The 14,418-nt window shown below is 55.4% G+C and overlaps 1 protein-coding gene across 1 annotated transcript in view; it reads left to right on the top strand.

Moving 5' to 3' along the window:
- The first annotated feature begins 10,442 nt into the window (after positions 1 to 10,442).
- COL8A2 (collagen type VIII alpha 2 chain) overlaps positions 10,443 to 14,418 on the top strand; it is a 32,706-nt gene continuing 28,730 nt past the window's right edge. Inside the window, exon 1 of the mRNA XM_009204785.4 lies at positions 10,443 to 10,609. The gene's annotated coding sequence lies outside the window, so the exon portion shown is untranslated. The remainder of the gene's footprint in view (positions 10,610 to 14,418) is intronic.

Raw genomic sequence — 14,418 nt, 5'->3', positions numbered from 1 at the left:
CTCCTGAGTTGTACAAGCTAGCTCTGAGCCCTCCCCTAATCAACCCCCCTTACTTCCTGAGTGGAGGCCAGAGCACCAGCCCCATTCCCCTGATGTAACACTGTCCCATTCCTGCCCCAGACCTCCAACACCAGTGAAATTTCCACATTCAGGTTTCATCTTCTCCTGGAGGGTTGGCCTCCCCTACGTTTGTACTGGGCATCCAAGGCCAAGAAGCGGGTGGCAACAGAAGCCTCAGGAGCAGAAATTGCATTCAGTAAAATTAAAATAGTCTCCTAACAAGTAGTTCATTGTGGCTAGTAGGGGGTGGGGGTGCAGGAAAAATGTCCTCCCAGAGCTTAAGTGCTACCATGTGCTGTGTTTTGGAAGCCAAAGGGCCGGTGGGAGGGTAGGAAAGAGGAGGGGAGGGTGGTGGCAGGCAAGGAGCTGCTGTTACTGATCCCCAGCCTTTGATGTAGGGCCAGGCCTGACCCCAGGACAGCCGCCGGCCACTGCCAGGGGAGCAGTGGGACTCAGTGCATTCCTGGGGGCAATTTACACTCTGGCAGGAGGAGAGAGGAAAATTTCTACTGTGGGAAGGGGGAAGGGGGTGGAGGGAGGCTGCTGCAGCAGAGGCTGGGGGAGAGGGTGTTGTGAAGAACAATGGAGGGAGCCAGGACACAGAGTAGCACTCTCCTGCTTCACCCTGGCTCCCTCACCCACGTTGGGTCCAGGCCTCCTCCAGGAAGCCATCTCTGATGGAACCCAGAGCTGGTGAGGAGCTCACATGGGCTGGCCCAGGTACAGCCCAGGGGATGCAGAGAAGCAGCTGCTCTTTCCTCTTGGCTCTGGGAGCCTGGACTGTCAATCATGAGGGCATCTATGACTGAGCTAGGCTAGAGGAGGGATTGGGAGGGTGGTGCGCATGGGCGGGAGGACATTTGCCAGTGAGTGTGGATGAATGTTAGTCATAGCAATAGCTAATCTTTATTGCAGAGTGGCCATGTGCCAGCGCTAGTCAGGTGATAGGCCAGTACTTCACATGTATTTCTCATTTAGCATTCACCACAGCCCTACCACTATCTGCAGATGAGGAGACTGAGGAGCATAGCTAGTATACGGTGGATTCAGCACTTGAACCCAGATAATCAGGACTTGAACACAAAGCTCTTATCCAGTACATTACATGTTATGTATTTATGTTTTTGGGTTTCAGTGTCTGTTTCCTGGTGTTCCTTGGGCACTGTGTCTGGTGTGAAATCCTTTTTTTTTTTTTTTTTTTGAGACAGAGTCTGGCTCTGTCACCCATGCTGCTGAAGTGCTGCAGTGCCACAATCTCAACTCACTGCAACCTCTGCCTCCCAGGTCCAAGCAATTCTCCTACCTCAGCTTCCTGAGTAGGTGGGACTACAGGCATATGCCACCACACCAAGGTAATTTTTTTTGTTTTTTGTTTTTTGAAACAGAGTCTTGCTCTGTTGCCCAGGTTGGAGTGCTGTGGCATGATCTCGGCTCACTGCAAACTCCGCCTCCCGGGTTCAAGCGATTCTTCTGTGTCAGCCTCCTGAGTAGCTGAGACTACAGGCGTGTGGCACCATGCCTGGCTAATTTTTGTATTTTTAGTGTAGATGGGGGTTTCACCATATTGGCCAGGCCAGGTCTCGAACTCCTGACCTTGTGATTCGCTTGCCTACGCCTCCTAAAGTGCTGGGATTACAGGCATGAGCCACCATGCCCCACCTCAATTTTTGTATTTTTTTTTTTTTTTTGAGACGGAGTCTCGCTCTGTAGCCCAGGCTGGAGTGCAGTGGCCGGATCTCAGCTCACTGCAAGCTCCGCCTCCCGGGTTCACGCCATTCTCCGGCCTCAGCCTCCCGAGTAGCTGGGACTACAGGCGCCCGCCACCTCACCCGGCTAGTTTTTGTATTTCTTAGTAGAGACGGGGTTTCACCGTGTTAGCCAGGATGGTCTCGATCTCCTGACCTCGTGATCCGCCCGTCTCGGCCTCCCAAAGTGCTAGGATTACAGGCTTGAGCCACCGCGCCCGGCCAATTTTTGTATTTTTTTTTTTAGAGATGGGGTTTCACAATGTTGACCAGGCTAGTCTTGAACTCCTGACCTCAAGTGATCCGCCCGCCTTGGCCTCCCAAAGTGCTGGGATTACAGGCATGAGCCACCGTGCCTGGCCAAATTCTTCCTTTTCTTTTCTTTTCTTTCTTTTTCTTTTTCCTTTTTTTATTTTTTTTATTTTTTTTTTATTTTTTTTTTGAGACGGAGTCTCGCTGTGCTCCCAGGCTGGAGTGCAGTGGCGTGATCTCGGCTCACTGCAAGCTCCGCCTCCCGGGTTCACGCTTATTCTCCCCGCCTCTCAGCCTCCCAAGTAGCTGACTACAGGCTCACCACTCACCTCGCTAGTTTTTATTTTTAGTAGAGATCTGGTTTCACCACATGTTAGCCAGGAGGTTCTGGATTCCCTGATTCCTCGTGGATCCACTACTGCCTCTCCCAAAGTGCTGGGATTACAGGTTTGAGCCAATCACACCGCCTTTTTTTTTTTTTTTTAAAGACAGAGTCTCACTCTTACTCAGGCTGGAGTGCAGTGGTGTGATCTCAGCTCACTGCAACCTCCGCCTCCTGGGTTCAAGCAATTCTCTGCCTCAGGCCCCCCAAGTAGCTGTACAGGCGCCTGCCACCATGCCCGGCTAAGTTTTGTATTTTTAGTAGAGACAGGTTTCACTCCATCTTGGCCAGGCACCTGGCTAATTTTGTATTTCTAGTAGAGACGGGGTTTCACCATCTTGGCTGTGGCTGGCTGGAACTCCTGACCTCGTGATCCACCCTCCTCAGCCTCCCAAAGTGCTGGGATTACAGGCGTGAGCCACCTCAGCCGGCCTGAATTCTTTCATTTAACAAAAATGTAGCTCTGTGTTAGGGGCTGGGGATGTGGAGCTGACCTAGACTTTAGCCCAACCTGCCGGGAGCTTCTGCCCATGGGGAAGCAGCTGAATGCAATGTGGGGTCAGGGAGAGAGATTGAAAATGAGGAAATAGGATAAGTCCTGGCTCTGCTAGTTATTAGCCATGTGACACTGGACAAATGATTTGACCTTTGAGCCTCAGTTTTTTTCATCTGGAAAATGGGACTTATCATGCCTCCCTTGCTGGCTGTTTTAAGGATGACACAAGATGATATATATAAATGTCATGGCCTATGCTGAGTATTCCCTAACTGGCAGTTATGACGAGCTTGATTGTTATTGGGGAACATCTTGCAAAACCACTGCATGGATGGATATGTGAATGTCTGAATGTGTGAGGAGGGTAAGTTTGTGAAATCAGGGCATGTCTACGTTGTTCCCCACTGTAGCCCCAAGCATCTAGCACAGCTTGTCAGCACAAAGTAGGTGCTCAATAAATGTTTATTGGCTGGGTGCGGTGGCTCATGCCTGTAATCCCAGCACTTTGGGAGGGCAAGGCGGGTGGATCACCTGAGGTCAGGAGTTTGAGACCATCTGGGCCAATGTGGCGTAACCCTGTCTCTACTAAAAATACAAAAATTTGCTGGGCATGGTTGCACCTGGGATGGTGCAACCTGTAATCATGGATGCACCTGTAATCCCAGTTACTCGGGAGGCTGAGGCAGGAGAATCACTTGAACCTGGGAGGCAGAGGTTGCAGTGAGCTGCGATCGCGCCATTGCACTCTGGCCTGGGTGACAAGAGTGAAACTCCGTCTCAAAAATAAATAAATACATGTTTTTAATTTTTATTTTATTATTTTTTTAGAGACAGAGTCTCGCTCTGCTACCCAGGCTGGAGGGCAGTGGTGTGATCCCAGCTCATCGCAGCCTCACTCTTCCAGGCTCAAGTGGTCCTCCTGCCCCCTAGCTGGGACTAATGTTTTGTAGAGACAGTCTCACTTTGTTGCCCAGGCTGGTCTCAAACTCCTGGACTCAAGCAATCCTTCCACCTTCGCTTCCCCAAGTGCTGGGATTACAGATGTGAGCCACTGAACCCAGCCTTGACTGGGTATGGACTGTGAGTATAGAGTGGGGAGATCACAGAGAGAGAGAGGTGTGAGTGCAGGGGAGCCCTCCACCAGGATATACTTTATGGGGCTCAGCACAAAATGAACATGAAGCCCTTAGTTCAGAAATTATTATGAACTCCAAGACAACCCAGGAGAGCGTTAAGTCAGGCCCTCGGGAGTGAGGAGCCCTGTGTGACTCCCATGAAACCACCTCTGACCTCCGCTTGCCTATGGAGCCCCTCTGCCCCCCAGCCTCCCCCAGCCAAGTTGTTAGGGAGAGAGTATAAGGCCTGGGGCTCCCTGGGCTATCTGAGGGAAGGCGAAGAGGGGAAGGATAGCTCAGTGTGGGAAGGCCTGGAGAAAGCCGAGGGAAGGACCCAAAGACCAGCAGACCTCTCCCCAGGAAGCCCCCCAGAGCCAGGCCCATGTCTGAGAGCAGCCCTCTGTCTTCTGTTCCCCCACACCAACCAGGCCGCTGGGTGGTCTAGACACATGTGGTCACATTTAGATGTTGATTGAAGCAAAATTGTTATAAGATTAGAATATTTAAGGTAACTTTAATTTCCACTGCATTGCTGGGATTTTTGAGGATGAGGCCAAGAGATCCCCTGGGGTGGAAGTAGGGAGAATGGTGGGGGCTGCAGGAGGGGTCTCCATCAACCCTGCCTGGGAGGAGAGGCTGTTGGCAACTCAAAAGAAGGAAGGAGAGCTAGACAGAGGGAAGGACTTCCCAGGAATCTTAGAAGCACGAGTTCAGCCCTCCAGCAGATGTGGGGAGTGAAGGGCCGGCCTTGGTGGAATAGGAATACAGAGCACCACACCTCTTCCCCAGACTATCTGCACATCCTGGGCCACACATCTGTGCACACACTCCTCCCTTCAGGTTGCCAGACAGACAGAAAGGAGGGCCAAAGGAGGGTCCCATCCAGGACCTCCCAGGCTCCAACCTGGGGCGGTTGGGGCTCAGAGGGTTTTCTTATTGGCAGATCAATAGAAATTTAGAAGGAAAAGGAAAATAAGGTAATAGTAATCAGGATAACTAACATTATTATTATTATTATTATTATTATTATTATTATTATTGGAGACGAAGTTTCGCTGTGTCACCGAGGCTGGAGTGCAATGGCGCTAACTCAGGTCACTGCAACCTCTGCCTCCCCGGTTCAAGCGATTTTCCTGCCTCAGCCTCCCGAGTAGCTGGGATTACAGGCGCCCACAACCACGCCCAGCTAATTTCTGTATTTTTAGTAGAGACAGGGTTTCACCATGTTGGCCAGGCTGATCTCACACTTCTTACCTCAAGCAATCTACCCACTTTGGCTTCCCAAAGCGCTGGGATTACAGGTGTGAGCCACCGCACCTGGCTGGATTACTAACATCATTATTATTATTATTATTAGAGACAGGGTCTCACTTTATTACCCTGTCTGGAGTTCAGTGACATGATCAAAGGTCACTGTAGCCTCAAATTCCTGGGCTCAAGCAATTCTCCCACCTCAGCCTCCTGAGTAGCTGGGATTCCAGATGTGTGCCACCACATCCTGCTTGTTTATTTATTTATTTGAGACACAATTTCACTCTTGCTGCCCAGGCTGGAGTGCAGTGGCGCAACCTCTGCTCACCTCAGCCTCTGCCTTCGAGGTTTAAGTGATTCTCCTGCCTCAGCCTCCTGAGTAGCTGGGATTACAGGCGTGTGCCACCACGCCTGGCTAATTTTGTATTTTAGTAGAGATGAGGTTTCTCCGTATTGGTCAGGCTGGTCTCAAACTCCTAACCTCAGGTGATCTGCCCGCCTTGGCCTCCCAAAGTGCTGGGATTACAGGCGTAAGCCACTGCGTCTGGCCAGCCCAGCTAATTTATTTATTGAGAGACAGGGTCTCACTATGTTGCCCAGGGCAGTCTCAAATTCCTGGGCTCCAGTGATCCTCCCGCTCCAGCCTCCCAAAGTTCTGTGACTGCATTTATTATTATTAAATGCCCAACTATTATTGACTCATTACTATGTGCCAGGCTTGTATTAAGCCCTTTATTATTCTCTCTCTCTCTCTTTTGGTTTAAACATTTATTTCTCATCATTCTAGAGCCTGAAAGTCTGAGATCGGTGTGCCAGCATGGTCAGGTTTTTGACGAAAGCCCCTTCATGGTTTATAGATGTGTGTCTTCTTGTATCCTCACCTGGTGGAGAGAGCTCATTATCTCTCTCTCTTTTTTTTTTTTAGATGGAGTCTTGCTCTGTTGCCCGTCTGGAGTGCAGTGGCACGATCTCAGCTCACTGCAGCCTCTGCCTCCCAGGTTCAAGCAATTCTCCTGTCTCAGCCTCCTGAGTAGCTGGGACTACAGGCACCTGCCACCACTCCCGGCTAATTTTTGTATTTTTAGTAGAGTCGGGGTTTCACTATATTGGCCAGGATAGTCTTGATCTCTCGACCTTGTGATCTGCCTGCCTAGGCCTCCCAAAGTGCTAGGATTACAGGCGGAGCTCACTATCTCTTCTAAGAGACGGGATAGCACAATGGTAAAGTGGAAGATGATGAGCCAGCTTGCCTGGAGCCACATCCCAGCTCTCTCTTCCCAGCTGTGTGGCCATGAGTGAGTGAGTTAAGCCCTCTGTGCCTCAGTTTTCCCATCTACAAAGTGGGGACAATAAAGAGACCAACCTCAAAGAGCTGTTGTAAGGATTAAATGAGTTAATCCACATAAAGCGCTCAGAACAGTGCCTGGCATGGGGCAAGAGCCCTGAGTGTTTGCTGTTCGTCATCAGGGGCTGTTATCTCCCTTTCATAAAGGAGGAATTTGAGGTTTTAGAGAAATGAGGTCACTTGCCCACAGCTACAGACAGGCAGCACTGGGATCCAAACCCAGGTCTGCTGGACTCCTCAGCCCACTGTCTGAACCACCAGGCTGGTGCCAGAGCTGACTCTGCCAGGGGCCGTGCTAAGCAAGTTACATGTTGCGTCTGGTTCAGTTTAACCACCCACCCCATTTGATACCCCTGCCCAGGCCTAGAGCAGTCCTTGAAGCCTTGCTGGCCAGCTTCTGATTGTTGTGGCTGAGGGAACTGAAGCCCAGAGAGGGGTAGCAACTTGCCCAAGGCCACACAGCAGGTGATCACAGGCAGAGCTGACCCACTGATATCCAGACACCACCAGAGACAGGCCAAGGTGGAAGCCCCTGGTAGGGGCGGGTGAGGAGTCTGGCTGGGAGTTTGGCCTTGTCTAGTCAAGAGATGAGCCTTGGTGTGAGAGTCCACGACCTCTGAGCAAATAGCTGGTGGATAAGGAGACAGCGGCCACAAGGTCATGGCACAGCTGTCAGCCTCTACTGGGGGATGGGGAGCTGAGGCACCTCTCGGGGTTGGGGAGGCCCCTGATGGCCAGTGAACACCAGGGCCACAGGATCTGGCCACGAGACAGGGCCCAGACTTGGCGTCCAGGGCTGGTTGAAAGGAGAAGGAGCTGCAGCCCTCCCTCCCTGCAAGGCACTGGGCAGGGGCAGGTGGGGCAGGGGTTGGGGGGAAAGGGAGGGGACTGGGACAGGTGTGTACCTCATAGAATCAGGCCTGAGGACCCCAGGAAAAGTATAAGGAGTGAGTCAGGAGACCCAGGGGTGGGATCTGAGTGGGAGACCAGCTGAATTTGTGTCCGAGTGTGGGTGTGAAGCCCGTGGGAGCCCCTTCCCCACACAGCGTGTCTCTCCCTTGCCCACTTGTGTCACCAGGCCCCACTTCATGCAGCCCTCCCTCCCTTCTCTCTGAACAGCTCACACTCAGAGTAAAGTGCTCTGCATGGATTGACTGTCATCTTCACAACATGCCTATGAGAGCTTCCCAGATGGAGAAACTGAGGCACCAGGGGTTGTTTGCCCAGTGGCATGTGGCTGCTGGGTGGTGGCACTTGGATTTGAACCCAGGCAGTCTAACTCCAGGGTCTTTGCTGTCAACCTTTAGTCCCTGCTGCCTAGCTCCCACCCCTTCCCAAGTCTATCCCCAGGCACACTCAACCCCCATCAGACCCCCATGCAGGGTCCAGTTTCCACACCGGCTTCGGGGTCAGGCTTCAGTAATCCCCCCTCAGTCGGTGTCCTCCTTGGCACCCTGCCAGCCAGGACCCCTCCCTTCTCTGGGCAGCGCCCTAGTCTGGGTCCCCTGTAGTTCAGGCCAGGAGGCCACACCCAAAGACCCCTAGCAATTACCCCCAATTCTGACGGGTGGGATGGAGTAGGCCAGGCTCTGACGGTAGGTGAGGGTGAGAGGCCCCGTTGTGGAGTGGCGGGGCTGCTGTGTACCTTGGCAGGGGGACAGAAAAGTGGGAGGCCCTCAGAGGGCAGGCAGCAGGAGGGGGAAGGTTGAGGGGGGTGGGCCCTGACCCGGGACAGCCTGGGGCCCTCCCTGCTCCTTTCCTGGACCTGGTGTAGGCTCTGCTCTTTCCTGCTTAGAAAACACACACACATACAGCCACACTCACACACCCACACACACAGCCACCCACATCCCCCTACACACACACCCACCCACACCCACACCCACGCAACCACACACACCCACACCAACCGCCACACACACACACTCCCACCTCCCACACACAGCCACATGCACATCCACACCCACAGCCACACCCACACACCCACCACACAGTCACACACAGCCGCACACATACACACACTCCCACTCACACAGCCACACACCCCCCACCCCACAGTCACACACACAAAGTCACATGTACATACACCCACATAGCCACACACACCTCCCCACAGCCACACACACCCACACAAAGCCACATAGCCACATCCACACACCCACATATAGCCACCCACACTCCCAACCCCACACAGCCACCCCCAAACCCCCCCATGCACACATACCTCCCCACATGCACACACAGGAATACATCCCCCACACCTCCACACACCCACACGCATGCAAACTCCCCCATACCCATGCACACACACACACCCAAGCATACATACCTCCACATATGCCCACAACCACCTACATGCACGTGTGCACAACACAGGCACGCACTTACACACACCCCCAAGCACACATACTTCCACTTATGCCCACACCCACCTACATGCACACACACATACACACATGTACACACCCACCTACATGCGCACACACCCACGCCCACACCAACCTACATGCATACACGCACACAAACACGCACACACACACCCACACCCCAGAGTCCTCTCCTGACCTCATCTCCCCTTCCCCCTGCCCTTGCTGCCTCCCCCTTCCTCCCCTGCTGCCTGGCTACTGCCCCTACCCCCACCTCAACCTCCAACCCTTAATTGCTGTCCCTAAGGATGTCCTTCTGTGACAGCCCATCCTGCGAGCCTCCCTGGACTTCTAGAAGCACTCTGCCTTTGCCTGCTGGGCCACTGCTCTCCCGGTCCCTGCCACCTTCTCAGTCTCCTTTGCCGACCCCTCTTCCTCTGCAGCCCCGTGAATGCTGATGAGTGTCCTGGCCGTGCCCTGCCCGCCTCCCTGGGCCCGCTCCTTACTCTATGGCATCAGTCGCCATCTGCAAACTGTGGACTCCTCCTCGCTCTCCCAGAACTCTCACCTCCCTTCTGGATCCGTGGAAGTCCCACAGGCTCATCCAACTCATTGCATCCGCCCTCCTCCTTCTGCTAGACCCCACCGCCCCCAGGCCTAGCCCAAAGCCTGCGCACTGTCCTTGACACTGCCTCTTCCTAGGCCCCTCGCCCAAACTCTGCCTAATTCACCTGCTCACTCCCCTCACACTGGGACCTCCCTTCCCTTCCCCCTCACTGTCCACCTCATGGGACCATGCCAGGGTATTCCCGCAGCCTCCTCGGTGTCCTGCCTCTATCTTCCTCCACACAGCTTTGGGCGGCTCTTTCCAAAACACAAATCTGACCACATGACTGCCCCGCTCCAGAGCCTTCCGTGACTCCCCATTTCCCGGGGACTAGGTCTGGCCAGCCTCAGCCTGCTCCGCCTGCCTCTGTGACCCCGGTTCAATGCCCTAAAGCCTGAATGTGCGGACCACGACTGGCCCCTGTGAGTCCTCCGGGCTCAGCCTACCGAGGTCACGTCTGCAGGCAGCCTTCTGGGGACTCCTTAGTGGGGGGCCGCCAGCCCGAGCTGCCCCTTCCCTGCAGGACCGCGCCTGGCCGTCCTTCTCAGCAGCTGCGTCCATCCAGCCAGGCGGGTGGCCTCTCGAGGGCAGGGGCTGCGCGGACTCCCTGGTGGCCGAGCCGCGGGTCGGGTGGACAGGGAGGGGTGGGGGCGGGCCGTCCAGGAGCGCGTGTGTGGCGGGGGCTCTGCGTGGGTGTCGGGGAGGGAGGCAGCCGTCCGAGGCCGCGCTGGGCCGGGCGGGGCGCGGGCCTTGGCCGTGGCTGTGGAAAGAAGAGGGCGGAGGCCCCGCCCCGACGCGCCCCTCCCGCTGCCCGCCCACTCCGGCAGCCGCGAGGGGCGGCCGGCAGAGCGACGCGGAACCCCGCCGGCGCGGACCCCGGACCCCGGACCCCGACGCCGCCCGCCCAGCCGCGGACGCCCCTGTGCGGAGCCCGCGCCGCCCGGGCCGCCCTCGAGGGCCGGGAGCGGCGCCCGGCGGACGCGCCCGCAGGTAAAGGCGGGGAGGCGGGCACTGGGGCTCGGGTTGGGGGAATCCGAGGGCAGGACCTGGGCTGGGCTTCCCCCAGCACCATGCAGGACGGCACGGCCGGCGCCTCGGACTCTGGGATGGGGACGCGGTGGGGGACTTGGGCCAGGGGGTCGCCTTAGGATGGGGGAGCCCATCCCGTTCCCTGCACTCCGTTCTCTCCCAGGCAGGATCCCAGGAAAGCCCCCTCCTCCCTTCCTCTCCCAGAAGTGAGGGTTCCAGCATCAGACAGTGCCGCGAGGAACCCCCCTCCCCGACGAGGTGGCTCTGGGCGTGTCACCACCTCCCGGTCTCCCGTCCTACCTGTAAAGTGGGGATAACAAGGCTGCCATCGCAGGGTGATGGAGGAGAGAGGAGGGAGTGAGGGGCCTTAGCATCCTCCCCGCTCTCGCTCCTGCCCCCATCTCTCTGCCATTGCTGATTTGCTGGAGACCTCCCAGTTATAAGGTTTTCCGCCTTAGCCCCCAAGTTCCTCTTATTCTAGGTGCCCTGTCAGTCCCCTCGCCCCAAACTGGAGACAGGTTCCCAGGAATGTCCCTGTCAGGGGCTCAGCATCCCCCTAGCTCCAGACTGAGACTTGCAGGGGGTGAGAGCCACTGCCTGGCCAAGAGGAACTGGGGTCCCAGGGCCCCAGAACAACCTCCCAGTGTCTCTGCCCTGGGTCTGGAGCCACCCTAGCCCCAGAAATCCTCCAGGTAGAGAAATGCTATTCAGCCAGAGGGGCCCAGGAACGCCATTGCCATGGGGAAAACTTTGCTGGTTGTATGTGTGCACACACGTGTGTGTGCCTGTGTGAGGCCATGCTGGGTTCCTGACACAGACATGCGGCTGACCTCCTTAGGGATGCCCGAGCAACCAGAAGTCATCCCTTCTGTCTGCTGTCAGCACCTTTTGCTCAGGCTGGCAGCAGGGGCCCATCCACTCCTCTTAGCAGAGTCCCTTTAGCAAGGACAACTTCCCAGCAGCTGTACAGGGCATTTGAAAGGTCTGGGGGCCATGGAGCTGGATGGCTGGAGGGTCAGGCAGCCTGAGGTCCCTCTCTGGGGACTGAGCTAAGATCGACTGATCTTTTTACTGCCCCAAGCTGATGGGGCCTCAGGGCAGGAATTGTTGATCTCTGGAGAGACACCGTGGTTGGTGGTCTCGGTCAGGGCATAGGCGCCCTCACTGGCTACCCACTGGACTGGTGAACACCTACAAACGCTTGGACACACAATGACCCCAGAGGATAGTGAGGAGAAACCACAGACACATTCACCTAGCCACACACAGCCTTGCACCCTTCTGAGAGCCACGCATGTCACACACCGACCCAAACATTCATTAGATTCATGCGGACACACTCCTCCACTGAAACATACACCACCACAAGACACAGGCAGACGCGTGCACACACACCCAAACTCCTACAGACACATGGCAGGCCCCATGTGCCCCAGCCAGACATACTCAGACAGGACGGCACACACACACATATACGCTCACACCCAGACACGCTCACCAGGGTCTCTTTCTCCGGTTTCACTTGTCTACCGCAGTGAAAATGAGAATTTCCGCTCTTTGGCTCAGAGGAAGGGGAAAGAAAATATGGAAGTGAATGTGTCTGTTAGCAAGAAGGAGGAGAAAGATACTAAGCAGGGCTGTCAGCCTGAGCCCCTGTACTCCACTACCTTCTCTGCTCCTGCCTGAGCTGGAACAAAGGATGCACAGTCCCAGCTTCCTTGCCCTGCTGGCCCCCCAGCCCGCTCCAGAACTCTCAGTGGCAGGGATGGGACGCCTCTTATAGGGAAGTGGGGCCTCAGATGAGCTGATCCCATCCGTGGCAGGAGGAACTTACAGTGTCGGGACGAAGGAATGAGAGAGACACAGCGGCCTCTCCTATGGGGTGTGGCTGTGGTTCCACGGTGCCCTACTAGGTACCGAGGAGGGGCACCATGCAAGCTGAAGTGCAGATCAGGGAAGGTGGCACCTAAGAGATGATCTGGCCAGGGCTTTCAAGGATGATAATTTTGACAGGTGCAGGGGATGGAAAGGGTGAATGGGAGGGCGTTCCCGGCTGAGGGCACAGTTCGTGCAGAGGTGTGGAGGGGGAGGCTTCAAGGTTCTCTCAGGGACAGTGAGTAATGGGCACTGTTGGATCACACTGGGGAGCAGGAGGGACTCATGACTTTGAGGTCAGATTTCTAAGGGCCCTGTCCAGAGAAAGGCTGTGAGCTGCAAATGATACAGTCTGGAGATCACTCTGGCTGCTCTGGGGAACAAGGATGAAGGGGGGATCTTCAAGGCAAGGGAGATCATGGAGGAGGCTGGGCAGAGTTTAAGGGGAAAGGTGACAGGGGATGAAGTGGGCGGTTGCCATGGGGATGAGAGGAAGAAGTAGATGGAAAGGAGTAAGCCGGTTGGCAGTGGGGCCAGGAGCCTTGCACTAGATGGCTGTGGCCTGTCCCCAGAGAAGGCAGGTGCACGGGAGATGTGGGTTTGGCCCTGAGGTCTGATAAGTTGAGATGACTGGGAGCTGGGGACTGAGTGTAGCCCTGAAGCCTGGGTGGGTTTGTGAGGCCATATGTGGACACACATGTGCCCAAGTACCAGTCATGGAAGTCTGGCTCCCAAAAAGAGAATTCCAGGCCCACTTTGTTCTGAGGGCATTTCCAGAGTGGGTGGAGTGTGGACAGCAGATCTTGAGTGAGGCAGCATGTGTTGTGTGGAGAGGAGCTCGCATTGGGAGTCAGACAGACCTAGGACTTCCCATCTCTGAGCCTCAGTTTGACATCTCTAAAATGGGAATGCTGTACTTATCTCCAGAGTTGTTTTGCCTGCAGAGGGGTGAGGAATAGTCCCAGGTCACATGTGTGATGGGGGCGTAGCACCTAGATTGTCTGATCAGTGTCCATTCCGCCTTTCTGGTTGGATCCTAGAAGTGGACTGGGGAGGACTGGCCCTGCTCCCATTCAGATTCTTGGAAAGTTCTGAATTGGAGGCTGACTGTCCCCATGCAGCCTGGATGGGCTGGGATTCCTGGCTCTTTTTTTTTTTTGAGATGGAGTCTCGCTCTGTCGCCCAGGCTGGAGTGCAGTGGTGCGATGTCAGCTTACTGCAAGCTCTGCCTCCCAGGTTCACGCCATTCTCCTGCCTCAGCCTCCTGAGTAGCTGGGACTACAGGTGCCCGCCACCACGCCCGGCTAATTTTTTGTATTTTTAGTAGAGATGGGGTTTCACCATGGTCTGGATCTCCTGACCTCATGATCCACCCGCCTTGGCCTCCCAAAGTGCTAGGATTACAGGCTTGAGCCACCGCGCCCAGCCCTCCTGGCTCTTGAAGGGGAAGAGGTCACATGTGGGGGTGGCAGAGGGTTAGTGCCTCATAGGGAGAGCCAGGCGGCAAATGCTGGCCCAGCTCATGGATGGGGTTATGGAGACTCAGAGGGGAACTCACCTGAGGTCACATGGCAGCCAGCGGCAGAATCAAAACAGAGGCCAGGATCCCAGGCCCAGGTCCCCTTCCTCACAAAGGCTGCCCTCCCTCAAAGGACATGGAGCAGAGGGAACCTTGTCACTTGAGGTTCTGTGATTTCTTTCTTTTCTTTCTTTCCCTTCCTTCCCTTCTTTCCCTTCCTTCCCTTCCTTCCCTTCCCTCCCTTCCCTTTCTTTTCTTTCCTTTCCCTTTCTTTCCCTTCCTCCCTCCCTCCCTCCCTCCCTTCCTTCCTTCCTTGCTCCTTCCTTCCTTTCTTTCTCCTTCCTTCCTTTCTCCTTCCTTCCTTCCTCCCTCTTTC

This window comes from Papio anubis, chromosome 1 (assembly GCF_008728515.1).
Source record: "Papio anubis isolate 15944 chromosome 1, Panubis1.0, whole genome shotgun sequence".
Classification (NCBI taxonomy): domain Eukaryota; kingdom Metazoa; phylum Chordata; class Mammalia; order Primates; family Cercopithecidae; genus Papio; species Papio anubis.
The sequence above is the reverse complement of the archived record's forward strand: the minus strand, read 5'-3'. Positions and strand labels throughout refer to the sequence as shown.